The sequence below is a fragment of the Cnephaeus nilssonii genome (genome assembly GCF_951640355.1).
Source record: "Cnephaeus nilssonii genome assembly, chromosome: X".
NCBI classification, from domain to species: Eukaryota; Metazoa; Chordata; class Mammalia; order Chiroptera; family Vespertilionidae; genus Cnephaeus; species Cnephaeus nilssonii.
In genome coordinates this window covers 29,482,741-29,498,882 of record NC_137071.1, presented here as the reverse complement: position 1 = coordinate 29,498,882, position 16,142 = coordinate 29,482,741, and the positions used below count along the sequence as shown (strand labels likewise).

Below are 16,142 nucleotides of genomic sequence, written 5' to 3'. Positions count from 1 at the left end.
TATACATTTTAAAAATATATATTTTTTGTTGATTTCAGGGAGGAAGGAAGAGAGAGTGAGAGATAGAAACAACAATAATGAGAGAGAATCATTGATCGGCTGCCTCCTGCAGGCTACAACTGGGTATTGAGCCCACAACTTGGGCATGTGCCCTGTCTGGGAATGGAACCATGACCTCCTGGTTCATAGGTTGATGCTCAACCACTGAGCCATGCCTGCTGAGCATGGTACACATTTTTAACTTATTGTCAAGATAATTTACCATGATATTTTATATATTACCCTACAGTAACAGAAGAATCTTAAAATAGTATACTTTTATTTCTCTTATACTAGCCTTTGTGCTATTGTTATTATGCATTTGGTTTTACATGTTATAAAACACTTAATAAATTTTTACTTTAAAAATGTCACTTGAACGTGAATTTTTAAATTAAAAAATCATTTGTATTTATCTACATATTTATTTTTTCCATTGCTCTTAATGTCATTGTGTACATCCAAATTTTAATTTCATATCATTTTTCTTCTGCCTGACAGACTTTCTTGAACATTTTGGTAATGTAATCTGCTGGCAATGTATTTTTTTCCTTTTGTGTGAATAAGAAAATCTTTATTTTGTTTTGCTATTTTGGTATAGATTTTGAGTTTAACAATGTTTTTATTTTCCAGTATGTTAAAAATATTGCTCCATTGTCTTCTAGGTTGCATTTTTTTTTTTCATTGAGATGCCTCCTATCATTCTAATGTTTATTTCCCTATACATAAGATTCCCTCCACCTCACTTTGGCTGCTTTTAAGATTTTTGTTTTTCCTGGATTTCAGCAATTAGATTATGAAATGTCATGGAAACATTTATTCTGCTTTCTTTTTCTTAGAATTTGTTGAGCTTCTTAAATATGTGGGTTTATACTTTTCATCAAATTTGGAAAAATTTTAACTATATTATTATACTTCTTCTAGGTCTCAAAAATTTGTATGTTATGTTGAAGAAGGTCCCACAACTCACTCTTGCTCTTTATTTTCCCCATATTTTTCATTTTGGACAATTTCTGCTTGTATGTATTCAAGTTCACAAATGTTTTCTTCTGCTGTGGATAATCTGCTGTCAAAACCACCCACTGTATTTGTAATTTCATATACTGTATTTTGTCTCTGGAATTTCAATTTAGATCTTTTAATAAATCTTCCATTTTGTACCTCATCATGTTGTTGCTTTTCTGTACTTTCTTGAACATAAAGAATATAGTTATAATAGCTATTTCAACATTATTTTCTACTAATTCTATACTAGTCTATTATTATTCATTCTGTTTTTATAATTGCTTTTTCACCATACTGTGGATTATATTTTACTATTTCTTTGCATGTTTGATGATTTTTTCATTCAATTACAAATAATATAAATTTTATTGCTGAATAGTGGATGATTTTGTATTCTTTAACTACTTGTGGGCTTTGTTCTGAGATATATTTAAAATTACTTGGAATAGTTAGATTCTTTGGAGGTTTGCTTTTGTAAAGAAAATCCAGAATTGCATTTAGTTTAGGGTTAATTTGCCACATTACTGAGGCAATACCCTTCTGAGTAGCTTTCTAGATATTCCATGAAATATGACTTTTTCCATTTTGGTTATTAGGAATATAGAATATTTCTATTCCTGATCCTATGTGACCTCTGAAAAATGTTTGCCTGATTATTTCTAGTCAATCTTTCCCTGTCCTCACTGGTTTACTCACACATTAGCACTAATCAGTATTCAGGCAAAAACTTGAGGGATCCCTGTACAAATTCCCAGAATTCTCTCAATGTGTAGTTTTCTGCCATGAGCTTTTTCTTCTTTGGTACACTGTCCCTCAAATTCTAGCCATCCAATCCTCCCTGAAATCTAAACTCTGGCTCTTCAACTCAGAGACTTTTGGGCTTAGTTCCCTTTTCCTTGGGTTGTGGTCTAGAAACTTTCTCCAGGCTGTCAACGGAACAATCATAGGACTCATCTTATTTGTTTCCCTTCTTTCAGGATTTATGGTCCTGTGCTGCCTTTTGAAAAATAGCTGAAATCCATTATTTCATATATTTTTTTTCTTTGTAGATATTTAAGATGACAGGATAAATGTTATTACAGTTACTTCATCATGGCTGTAAGCAGAAGTTCAGGTAGCCTTTTGGAATGATGGAATGGGAGCACTACATTAAAAGTCAGAACACCTCCACTTCTATTGTTTCACTACTTTCTAGTCTTATGGCCTTAAGAGAAATAATTGATGTCTTGGTGCTCAGTTTCATCTAGAAGATGGGCTATAAAACCTCTCCTGCCCTTATTCACATAATGAATTACCGGGGTATATTCTTGGTAAACTATAATGTTCCATGTGAAAGCTATTTTAGTTAGTAGTTAACATTTTTATAACCAACTGATAAATCTTACAAGGAATAATATACACCAAGCCACCCCACATATTCCTATATAATAAAAGTGTAGTATGCAAATTGTATCCTCAGGAGTTATTCTGAGAGTTCAACCAGAGTACGGGGTGGCCAGGGGAAGGGAGAGAGGCCCTGGCTGACTGCATGCAGCCAGGAAGAGAGGGAATACCTGGCCAGCTGCCACCAGCCACTAGGGACCCTACCAGTGCATGAATTTCATGCACTAGGCCTCTATAATAAACCTCAAATGAAGAAATTATTTATTATTATTATAATCATGTAAAAAGAGACTAATCTTTTTTTATTGCTTAAAGTTTTTCATATGACTCCTTTTTCCCTGATTGACCTGCCACTCAGCCCTTCCAACCCCTAACAAGCCCCCACCTCCCCAGTGTCTGTGTCCATTGGTTATGCTAATATGCATGCATACAAGCCCTTTGGTTGATCTCTAACCCCCTCCTCCCCAGCAATTTGTATCTGGATCTATTTTTGTTCATCAGTTTATGTTGATCATTATATCCCACATATGAGTGAGATCATGTGATATTTATTTTTCTCCAACTGGTGTATTTCGCTTAGTATAATGCTCTCCAGTTCCATCCATGCTGTTGCAAATGGTAAAAGTTCCTTCTTTTTTATGATCCCTTCTAGATAATAAGAGCTTGATCAGTATGGAGTTTCCTCAAAAAACCAAAAATGGAACTCCCATTTGACCCAGTAATACCACTTCTAGGAATATATCCCAAGAAACTAGAAACACCAATCAGAAAGGATATATGCACCCCTATGTTCATAGCAGCACAATTCACCATAGCTAAGATTTGGAAACAGCCCAAATGCCCATCAGCAGATGAGTGGATTAGAAAACTATGGTACATCTACACAATGGAATACTACACTGCTATAAAAATGAATGAATTCTTACCATTTGCAGCAGCATGGATGGACCTGGAGAGCATTATGTTAAGTGAAATAAGCCAGGCAATGAAAGAAAAGTACCACATGATCTCACTCATTTATGGAAAATAAAGAACATTACAACCTGATAAACAAAAAGATAGATACAGAGGCAGTAAAGCACGAACAGACTGTCAAATTACAGTGGGAAAGCAGGGGAGTGTTAGCGGGGGGGGGGGGAGAGATCAATCAAAGGACTTGTATGCATGCATATAAGCACAACAAATAGACACAAGACACTGCGGGGGTGGGATGAGGGCATGCGACAGGGGGTAGGGGAGGCTGGGGGAAGGTCAAGGGGGAAAAAAAGGAGATATATGTACTACTACATGTAATACTTTAAACAATAAAAAATATTAAAAATAAAAATTAAAACTTGGAGAATGCAAAAATTATGTATAACACCAATGGTTATCGTGCCCATGTATGCAGATGCCTCCTCATAATTTTTAATGTAAGCTTAATATTAAAAATAATAGTATAGCATATTAAAGTAGTATAATCCTTCTCTTAAAAACTAAGTTATTTAGCAGTGTTTTATTTATCCAAAGTTTAATTCAGTATAGAAAAATGAACTGACCCTATTAGGGGAAGTCATCAGAAGATATGGCCACAACCTAACCCAGGAGCTAGACCCTGACAATTGGAGGCTCCTCATCCTCCCCTCTGTCATTGAAATGTGCATTTTGCTTACCTTCCTCGATATTAGAAACTGCTTCAAGGATACAGCTTTGAGAAAGAAATATTGCATTGAGACTATTTAGAGTAGGTAGATGACTGAATACAGTTAAGGCCACCCAAGGCAAGCTTAGTATGTACATCCCGTTGTTTATGAAGACTGCCATCTCCAAATCTGGAGTGATCTCTTTCTTCTGTCTTTCCCTGCCATCTGTACACAGAAGCCAGTTTCTCATTATACCTGAGGAACTCCAGACATGGTCTGTGAAGCAACAATTGGTGACCCAACCAGGAGAAAGAAGAAATGGGCTTTGGGAAAGAGGCACCTCTGGGACAAATCCCACATTGGCCATTGACATCTATGTGGGAAGGAATGGCCCACATAACAAGTGCTTATGGACTGCTATGCCACTGTTGGGACACCACAAAAACACCAGTTGCTTGAAGGCACTTGTTTGAGGAACAAACAATGTGTCAAAGAAGGAAAACAAATGATTGCCACAGTGGGTTAGCCTCTACTGTGGACATTTCAGCTGGTCACTGATGCCCAAATAGAGGCTAAAATTCAAGTTGGAAAGTTGAAAGAAGATCTGAGATTAGAGGATGATTATTCACTACTCTGCTAGCTTCAGGACTGGCAGCTAAAGTGGGAGAGTAAGATAATAAGTTTGAGAACTTTAGAGTGATGTTTTGCAAAAGTAGGAGGACAAAAAATGCTGTAGATTAAGATCCAGAAAATTTTTGAGAAAGCCTGATTAGAACTAAGAAATGGAATCTAAGAAGTGGAAACTCTGGAAAAGTGATTAAATGAAGAGGAGGATGTTGTGATGATTGATGAGTAAAGAGATAAACTGCCCCATGCCATCAGATTCCTAATACAAAGGAAATTTTAAAATAACAATTATCTCCAAAATGCCTAGGACAAACCTTACATTATTTTTCTATTCTTTGAAGTTGCAAGTCTTACCATGTTTTTAAAATGTAAACATCCCAGCAGATAACCAAAACATTGTAAACAGAGACTGAATAATAAAAGGCTTTAAAAAATACAAATTGCAGTAGCCAACACTTATATATAAAAGAGCTAAAGTTTTGTTTGTGTTTTGTTTACTTTTGTTCTTACAAAACTATTAGAAATAATAAGGATAAAATAAAATGACTGTATATAAAAAGTAGGATATGTGTTTCTGGTAGAAGGTATGAGGAATGGAGATGCATTTCAAGTGAAAGGGAAAAGAGAAAATAATTTTGTTCTAAAATAAAATTATTGTTCCAGAATAAGAAAGGAGCAAAACAGAACAAATCCTAATTAGATATAACAAATTGCAGAAGACTTATAGAAAAGGACTCTTAAAAAGTAATTTTATGTGTGGTCAAGCTAAGATTGAAATAAATTTAATTTTAAAAGAAAAAAAAGGAGACTTTTAATATCAAATGGCACTAGTACAAAATAAGGATTTGGTTTTCCTCTTTTAAAAATACAAGGATTTCTTAGATTATTGGTCTCCTCTTAATAAGAAATTATAAACAAAGGTTTGTTTTTTTTTTAACTTAAATAAAAGCTGCCTGAAAACAAAGTACATGTCTTGTTTTCATTAGGTCTTTGACTACTTAAGAAAACTGAGTCTTCTCTATTAAAAGAGCTAAGTTTTATTTACAACTATGTAACTTTGAATATGTTAATTTTTTTCATTTATTTATTTATTTATTTATTTATTTATTATTGTTTAAAGTGAATATGTTAAATTTTATGGAAAGCAATCTATAATAATAAAAGTGTAATATGCTAATTAGACCAGAAGTTCTTCTGAACGACCTTCTGGACCAAGCTGGTGACTGGAGGGAAGCCTGGGTCTTTGGTGCCAGAGGGAAGCCAGTGCAGGCAGCCAGGGGAAGGAAGGCCTACTGTTGCATGAATTTCGTGCATCGGGCTTCTAGTCTCATATATAAAGTAATGTTAAATTTCCTATTGGGTATATTTATATGAAATTCCTTAAAAACAGATATGTCCTGGCATAAAGTTATCAGTCATCATTTTTACATATATATTTAAAAATAACTAGATTTACTTGTCAATTGCATCATTTTCATTTGTGTATGTGAACTCTCATCAGATATTTAACCAACACCATTTTTAAGTTTTGTCATTTGCAGACACTAATTGGTTTACCTGATGCTTTTGCAAAAGTGTTCCTATAAATGTGCTTCAGTTTCCAGGGGATTGATGGGAAGACTCTGACAAGTATAGGTTTCTTATAACAGATCAATTTGCTTTCATCTGGAAGGGACAATAATGAATCTTTCAAGTGTTTCCCAAGGCTAACTGCACAGCCTAAAAATATGTCATGGGATGTAGCTCTTTTATATATCAGTTTGTGTTGCCTGCAGCAGTTAATATTTTTAAAGAGCCTTTTTTTTTTCTTCAGTCCCTAAAGAGTATCTGAAACTTGTCCCTGTTTTTTTCTGCACTGTATAGTAAAATTGTACCATTACATTGATGGCATAATGTTAACACGTGAAGACTTGCTTCTGCTTCCAGACACTAACGGTTTTGCTGGAACATCTGTGAGGTAAAATATGGGTGACGAATCCACAGAAAATTCAAGGCCCAAATGCCACCTTAATGTTTTGGGACTCCATTAGTCAGGTAAGATGTGTTTTGTACCAGAAGCTGTTTTGGATAAAGTGCAAACTTACCCAATCCCTAAGACTGTGAAAGAGATGCAAGCCTTTGTAGTGATTTTGCAGTTGTGGAAGACTCTTATTCCCAACCTGGTACAGTTTCTCTGTCCTTTATGACACTTGGTTAAAAAGGGGTGAGGGACATATGGACTGGGGATCAGAGTGACAAGCCACCTTTGAGAAAGCAAAAATACTTGTGAAGCAGATTGAAGCTCTAAGCATGTTCCAAACAATGCTATGATTTAAGTTAGATGTGTCTGAGATTCCAAAATGTCTGGATGCTGTGGCAGGACAAAAGGAAGGGGACAAAAACCAATATACCCCCATAGAGCAATAGGAACTATCAGTGTGCACAGCATTTCTCCAGGTGGCAAATCTCAGAACAGAATGAACCATAGAAGCCAATGTGCTGAAATCAGAACTGTTTGGTTAGTGATCACTCATGAGCCCTGGTCTTTAACCCTTTGCACTGACAGTAGGCTGTTCTAAAGAGATTAACCCTATATCTTGGACAATGGCAAACCGAGTAACGAATGACCATGAAGAAACCCTGTAGGGTCAGGATATTTGGGTCCTCCTGCAAGTGTCTGAAGTAATCCTTACTATTTTCTATGTCTTGGCTCATAAATCACTGACACCCATGGCAAGTTTCTAATTAAAAAAAAGTCCTATAAAATAAAATGGTCTTGGACATTATTGAAAGTTTTGTGTTCATACCTGATGAATCTGTTAATGTGTCATATTTATTAAATCACATAAAAACACAAGTGAACACCCTGAGTGATCTGAATCTCACTCTAAGGAACTTAGCAAATCAATGGTTCAAATAATAGGGCTGCTCTTCATGGAAAAACGTGTTTTCTCTTGCATGTGCCTGTATTGTTGATATGGAATCTGCCTTTAATGCAGCCAGATACCCACCAAATGAGCCACCTACAAAGCTCAATGATGACCACTCAGGACACATTCCAAAATGGATCAAATTTTAAGGGAGGTCATCAGAACACATGACTGACACTTGACTCTCGACCTGGACTTGGCAATTAAAGAATCCTCACCCCTTTCTTTATTCTTGAATGTACATTTTGCTTGTCTTTGAGCTCACTGAGCTGCTCCCAGGATACATTTTTGAGACATAAATGTGATATTGAGGCTATCTGGACTGGGTACATGAATGAACTCTGTTAAGGCCTCTATATAAACTTCTAAGATTCTGACAGGCAGGTGCAGAAATATCAGTCATCAAATCTAGTAATCTTACAGCCACCCAAAATAACCCTGTTAAGTAAAGTTTCTTGTTTGTTAAAGCTACCCCCTTCCAATCTGAAAAGGTCTGCCTCTTTTTTGGTCTCTCCCTGACTTATTTAGTGTGGGGATGGGGACTGGTGAGGTTTCAGATTACAACTGAGAAGCTCCCAGCCAAATTTATGAAGCAACAACACTTTGAACTTAATGGGGAAAAAAGTTTTTGGGTTATACTTTTATTTTTCAGAGCACCACCTTTATTTGTGAATTAGGTGAAACATGAAACACAAGAGATCAGATTGTTCTCAAGCTAATAAGAAAGCTTTTACTTGAAAAACAAATGAACAAATACAGAAAAACAAATAACTATAAATTATATGCTAAGAACAAGTAAAACATCAGAATAACTGTACATCAAAAATAAACAAATTGCTTGAACCTTGTCCTTTCAAAAATAACCTACAGAAGGAGAAGTCAGGGTAGTTTCGGGAATTGAACTTAATGACATTTTAACAGGTGTAAAAGAAATGCAATTTGACTCAGCAATCCCACTTCTGGGAATATTACCTAAGAATCCCAAAACACCAATCAGAAAGAATATGTGCACCTCTGTGTTCATAGCAGTGTTATTTACAATAGCTAAAATCTGGAATCAGCCCAAGTTCCCATCAAAAGATTTAGTGGATAAAAATGCCATGGTACATTTACTCAATGGAATAATACATGGCTATAAAAGGGGAGGAATTCTTACCCTTTGCAACAGAATGGGTGGACTAGATAGTATTATGCTAAGTGAAATAAGCCAGTTAGGGAAAAACAAGAATCACATGATCTCACTTACATGTGGAATCAAATGAACAAAATAGAACCAGAGATGTGGATGCATGGAACAGATTAACAGATCTCAGAGAGGTAGAGCTGGGGGTGAAGGAAAGAGATTAACCAAAGAACATTTATACATATATGCATAGCCCATGGACACAGGTGATAGTGTGATGAAGGCCTGAGGTGGGGTAGGGGTTGAGTGGAGGAGAGCAAAGCAGTGGGGGGAGGAAAATATCTGTAATACTGTCAACAATAAAAAAGGATTGCTATAGTAAATCTGTTCTCAGAAACTGTCACTTTAATCTGTCATTTATATTTCACTAGAGGCCCGGTGCACAAAATTTGTGCATATGGGGGGGGGTGTCCTTCAGCCCAGCCTGCACCCTCTCCAATCTGGGACCCCTCAGGGAATGTCCGACTGCTGGTTTAGGCCCAATCCCTGGGAGCAGGCCTAAACCAGCAGTTGGACAACCCTCTCACAATCCGGGACTGCTCCTTACTGCTCACCTGCCTGCCTGTCTGATCGCCCCTAACTGACCCCCTGCTGGCCTGGTTGACCCCAACTGCCCCTCCTGCAGGCCTGGTCCACCCAACTGCCCTCCCCTGCCAGCCTGATCTCACCCCCAACTGTTCACCCTGACAGCCTGGTTGCCCCACACAGCCTGCTGTTCAGTCATTTGGTCACCCCATGCAACCTGCTATTCAGTCATTTGGTCATCCCTCACTAAACCCCTGCTGGCCTGGTCGTCCCATGCAGCCTGCTGTTCAGTCATTTGGTCACCCCCTGGTCATAGGCAGCCATCTTGTGAGGGTGTGAGGGTCAATTTGCATATTACCTCTTATATAGGACTAGGGGCCCAGTGCATGGATTTTTAACAACACATTTTATATACAATTTCATGCCATCTTTTTCAACCAAGACTAACAGGGAGTATTTTAATAAAATACCTAAAAAAAATGTAGGTATACACTATTTGGTAAAGGTCAGAAATGACTGATTTTTTAGAAATAGTATTGGTTTCATGGAAAACATTATGGTATAAAACACACACACACACACACACACACACACACACACACACACTCATTAGGCTGGGTCTCCAGAGATTTAGATCCTCACCAAAGCTCTGCCAAAAAAATTATTGCATATTAACTTGGTCAAGTACAGCTTGGTGATTAAAAGTCAAATAGATCTACCTATGTTTGCATCATGTGACATTTTGTAACTATGTGGTTCCAGGAAAGTCAACTACTTTGAGCCTTTTTTTCCCCTCTTTTGTAAAATGGAAAACCATACCAGAAACGATCTCCTATGAATGTTGTGAAGTTTAAATGTAATAACATATATAAAGTTGTCAGCACAATTCCTGGCACTCATTAATGTTGGTAAGGTACTTCATTGCTCTGGGCTTCAGTGTCCTATGTAAAATGGGGAAACTGGCTTATCATTAGAAAATCTCTATCAGCTCAAATTTACAACTTAAATGAATTGTAAAATAAACCTTAAAAATACAAACACTACATTCTTATATTTTTTCATATTTTATTTTAAGCTCTCTAAAGTAAGGAGCACATTTCTAAGCATTATAGTCTATCTAGAGTGTCCTACCTTTGAACAGTGTTATCTATTGGTCTACACGTAAATGTCTAGGTAATTCTTATTAATTACTATGCAAGCTGGCTACAAGCTAAAATGCTTTGGAGGGATTCATATAATGTAGGTAATAAGAGAAAAAAAACAGAGGGAACGAATTTTTCACTTATAGTAAATAATATTCATAGTTCACTTATAATAATCTATAACAATGATTTTTAAATTTACATGTTCCAATACCCTTCTGGACTCCTTTTCATCCATGTTCCTAGACCACAAACCTTGATGTAATACTGGTATGGTGCCTCCAAGTGAAACAGCATTCAAAGTAAAATATATTTTAAAATCTCTATTTTAAACAATGGTCATGCATTCTTTCAAATAAAACAGCTCTGTGGAACAAACAATGCAGTTTGAAGACCAAGGGGTAGAAAAATTGACAACTGATATCCTATCTAATAAAAGAGTAATATGCAAATTGACCATCACTCCAACACACAAGATGGCTGCCCCCATGTGGTCAAAGATGGATGCCCCCAAGTGGACACAAGATGGCCACCACAAGATGGCCAGCAGGAGAGGGCAGTTGGGAGGGACCAGGCCTACAAGGGAGGGCAGTTGGGGGTGATCAAGCCTGCAGGGGAGGGCAGTTAGGGGTGACCAGGCTGGCAGAGGAGGAAAGTTGGGGGTGACCGGGCCTGCAGGGAAGGGCAGTTGGGGAGGGACCCTGGCCTGCAGGGGAGGTCAGTTGGGGGTGACCAGGCCTGCAGGGGAGAGCAGTTAGGGGCAATCAGGTTGGCAGGGGAGCAGTTAGGCATCAATTAGGCAGGCAGGGGAGTGGTAAGGGGGTGATCAGGCTAGCAGGCAGAAGCAGTTAGGGGCAATCAGCAAGGCAGGCAGGCAAGCAGTTGGGAGCCAGCAGTCCTACATTGTGAGAGGGATGTCTGACTGCCTGTTTAGGCCCAATCCCCTACCAGGATCGGGCCTAAATGGGCAGTCGGACATCCCTCGAGTGGTCCCAGATTGGAGAGAGTGCAGGCTGGGCTGAGGGACACCCCCACCCCCTGTGCACAAATTTTGTGCACCGGGCCTCTAGTGTTATATAATAGTAATTATAGCAACCATTGCAATGAATATCTCTGGTTCAAGAGACATACAAATGAGAACTATAAGTGATAGTATAAAGCAGCAGTTGTAAAATATATTGCAATAAAAAGAGTGAATAATTACTAGGTTTTAAGATAAGATACATAATGCAATGTCATATAAAAGAAATCTAGAAAAAATAAAAAGTCTTAATATTTTTATAACTGAAAAAATTATAGAGAACCACTTCTGGGATAATGATCCTTTGGTTTTGTTTATATGGACAGAACATATTTGGAGGCCACCCACTATATAAAGCTATCAGCTGTTAAAGTGTGTATACATTTTTGTATATATATATATATATATATATATATATATATATATATATATAGCTTTGTTTCTCAATTCCTAAGCAATGGGGAACAAAGACTATATATGGCTGCAGATATTTCAAATACTCAGCCAGACCCAGGTGCTGTGGGCAGAAGATAAAGAAGTACATAGCATGGTCTCAACCCTTAATAAGGCCTTTAAAATGCAGTTGAGAAGTCTAGTCTAACACACACACACACACACACACACATACACACAAGTACATTAGAAGAAAATAAAGCAAACTGAGAAAATGGCAAATGTAAGAAATTATGTAAAAGTTCTAGAAAAGTTGAGCTTAATAAGGGTTGGGTTTGACTTGGAAGGTACTTTTGGAGAAGTGTAACTTGAGATAAGCTTCCAAAGTGGGTAAATGTGAATAAGCAGAAGAGAGGGCATCCTAGGTGAAGAAAATGGTAGTGGTGTAAGGAGCAAAATTCTGGAGGCAGACTGTTTAGGGGACATTAAGGACAGTCATGCAGTAAAGAATAAAGTAAAATAAGGTACCTCTGGTACAATGAAACCAGATTATAAAGCCATTTTCAATTCAAGTGGAACTGGGCTTGGAAAAATAGATTATAGAGAACCAATATTATTTTGGTGAAGAAAAATGACTTGATGAAAGAAGTGTTCATGGACCATTCGTCTGGCAGAATGAATTAGGGATTTTTGGGCACAAGGGAAGGCTGACTAGGAAGCTCCTGATGTGACTGGATGGGTGGTGATAAGAGAAAAATGGTAGCAGAAGTCTTTCAAAGGAAAATTCACCAGGACTTGATAACCCCTTAACTACGAGAAATGGAGAAAAATCCAGATTTTGCTGTGAAATACTCAACACTTCATGATCAAAGAGTACAGCAAAATTAACACTACTGTGCAATTTATCCACCAAGGAGAGGCGGGCAGGTTGTTTCTCACAGTTTCTAAGTAATGTAGCCTCTCCCAATGAAGGGGAGTTGGACGTGGTCTCTCAAAATAGGATTTGCCATTGGTGGTTCTAGCAGAGACACAGAGGAAGAAGAAAGAAGGACTTAGCACCAAACCTGAAACAGAGATCAAGGCTTTATAAGAGATAGTTCCAAAAAGAAAAATAAAAGACAAGAAAGAAAAATGTCTTATTCTGAGTCTCCAAAATGGACCTCACTCTGATTCTTTCCAAAGAGTTTGTTTCACAATCACTGAGTGGCACTCCAAATCAGAATTCCTTGAAGAATAAAAGTTTGATTCACTTGAATAATTAGTGTTTTTTTTTCCCCTCCAAATTGTTTCTCATCTCAGTAGTTTCTATTCCACAAATGCCTCTCTGAATTCTTTGCATTATTTCAAACCTGATATCTGTAGATTAAGAATTTGCCTTCTCAAATCCATCAGGCCCATTTTGGGTCTGGTATACTCACTCAGTAGGCCAGTTTCAAAAGTAACTGGCAGATTCCTCTTCATCAACTGGCACTTGTAACATCACAGGGCCAACCCCTAACCCTCCCCTTATTCTGCCCAGACAGAGCCAAACCCCACCCCTTCCAGCGAAATGTTAAAGGCGCTTGCGCATACTCCAAGCCTATTCTCCTTGCCTAGAACTGCCCCCTCCAAGTTGTTAGTGCGCAGGCGCAGCACCCTCAGTGTGTTTGAGTAGGGTTATGAGAAATCTACTGTCCAGTGAAATCTAGAATTGATAGAATTCACCCCACCACAACCACCACCACCACTCCTTTCTTCCCAGGCAGAGGCGCCAATTCTTCCTATTCCGGGGCCAGAAGCTCGTCCCCAAAGTCGCCTTATCTCGGAGCAAGGTCCTTTGCTTTCTGGCAGTGCCCACTGTATCGCTATTCTCAGCTCATTTGGAACCTCAAGCTGCCTTCAGCCTTCGCTCAGGGAATAGAGGCAGTTAGCTCCCCCAAACCCTTACCAGTTTGTTGTCAGCCTCATTAGGCCTCTGAACCTACAGTCCCCCCACTGGGCAGAGCATTGGCTAGGTGCCTTGCTTGCCCTCCTTCGCCCTTCACACCCACCCAATCTGGGTGCTTACCTCGGGCGCGATGCAGTCACGGGAGGGATCAAGGATCCCAGATCAGGCCACTGTTGGGGCCGGCGGATTCAGCGAGATTTTTCCTGGGTCTCCACTGCCTCTTCACACAATGAAATCAGCGTGTCCGATCATCAATTCTCATCATGATCGTGACGTCACAAAAGACAGCGGCCAATGGGAGCCCGAGATCAGCTCCGGACAGTCCCTGGCCCCAGCCCAGACCCAGGAGTAGGGAGGGAGAGAGGAGATGGCAGCTTGCAGTGGAGCTGCTTCTTCCCTGCACCTCTGAGCTGAGTGCAAGGCTAAGCCTCTCTGTACCTCTCCCTTCCTGAATAACTGTGAATGCCCAGCATCCCTGTAGTAGTTATATGCCAGCCATTTGAGCAGGTGCTGCCTGGTCTTACAACTTGAGATGCACTTTCAGCAGAATTATTGAAAGCTGCCAAAATCAAATGAACACATATCGAAATTATAGTCTGTTGTGGTTAATGTTGAATTGACAGTTATATAGTCAGTATTCCTAAAGTCAAGGAAGTGTTCATCGAGCCTTTGAATTTGTCAATAAGTGATAGTGCACTGTTTTATGTGACCTTTTCACTCTGACTACTGAAGCAAGAAATTAAAATTATGGATTCTGTTCACCTAAACTCAATCTCTGTTCTCCCAGAAGTTATTTGAGTGATCACCATTGCACCATTACAGAAAAACAAAACAAAACTCAAGCCATATGCTATATATCCTTTAACACTCACTTGATACAGTCCCAAAATTTGTTGGATGTAATGAGAGCTGTAGAATGTATTGGTCCTCTGCTATTTTAGAATTTGCAACATTACTCAGAAAACAAGATTAGCACAGAATAAATATTCACAACAATAAAATAAAGGACATGATAAGGTGCTCAGTCATGAGCTACAGACAAGCTACATCATTTAATCATTGGAGATATCGGTTCAGTGATGATAGTTGGGGCAGCATTCTATGCTGCAGTTAAAGCTTGAAATGGTCTTGAATGGTGGATAAGAGAGGATAAAAATCACTGTCATAAAGGGGAAGAAAGAGGTAAAAGTAAAAAACTATTGATATATATGATGTGACAAATAGAAGGTATATGATTAGGACTAGTGGAGAATAAAACAGACTGATAATAAAAGCTTTTAAAGTAGGCAAGAACTTTGATTTTATTAAAAGCCACCAATGGTCCTAAAATCAGGGTTCCTCAATATTCTACTACTGTCGATTAGAGCAGTTAGCATGATTTTTTTAGAAGGATAAGTTAGATCATGCCTACCTCCAGAATATCCAACGTCTTCCATTCATATATACTATAAAATGCAAGCTTTTTATCATAACCCAAAGGTCCTGAATAATCTGGCCCTTGCCACTTTTCTGGCCTCACCTCCTGCCATTCACTCACTTTCCAATCACACTGGCCTTCTCTCCATTTCTCAAACAAATTAAGCTCATGTCCACATCAGGGCTTGCACTGTTGCTCCCTCTGTCTTTGAATGACCAACTCTCTCACTTGATTCAAGTCTCTGCTCAAATGCAACCTCTTTAAAATTAGCATTTAATTTATTTAAATGTAACAATTTTAAGGAAGTTATGTAACTTCTTTAAAAGTAACCTCTTTAAAATTTTAAAGAGATTGCACTATAACCCTATTTCAAATTATGATCTTTTCAGCATTCCTTATACCTCTCTATAACTCCTTCTATTTTATTTGTATTCATAACACTTATTGCCTCTATATTTAGTCATTGCAAATATAAGCTCAATAAAGACAGGATTTTGGGGTCTGTTTTGCTTATTATTATATCCCTGCCATCTAGAAGACTTCTAGACACAAAGTAGAACAATCTGTAAGCACTTGTTGATGGAATGTTTGAATGCAAACTCTAGTTGATCCCCAATCTGATTCAATTGCAAAGTGATAATTCAGTCATCAGTTTTCAATTGAATCCGATCAACTAGAGATAGTCCAGACAGTTGTGGTAATCCATCTTCTAGAAAACTTGGGCTTATATCAAGATATTAAGAGCAGAAATGAAGATAAATGATTAAAATTTAGACATTTTAGAGAAGGAATGATAAAGGTGAAAGTGTAGATTCAGAGATGACGTACCTATGATGGATTAACACATTCATTATGAACCACTGCATATCTTGAACTTGGTTGATTTGAGAGCAAAAGCAGGGCATGGTCCTTACCCATGAAAAATGTGTAGTCCAACTGACAAGAGAAG

The 16,142-nt window shown here is 38.1% G+C and overlaps 1 protein-coding gene across 1 annotated transcript in view; it reads right to left on the bottom strand.

Annotated features, from left to right (window-relative positions):
- Positions 1-14,037, bottom strand: part of HDX (highly divergent homeobox) — a gene marked incomplete at its 3' end in the record, with an annotated part of 159,737 nt that extends 145,700 nt beyond the window's left edge. Inside the window, exon 1 of the mRNA XM_079765688.1 lies at positions 13,897-14,037. The remainder of the gene's footprint in view (positions 1-13,896) is intronic.
- Positions 14,038-16,142: the final 2,105 nt, after the last annotated feature.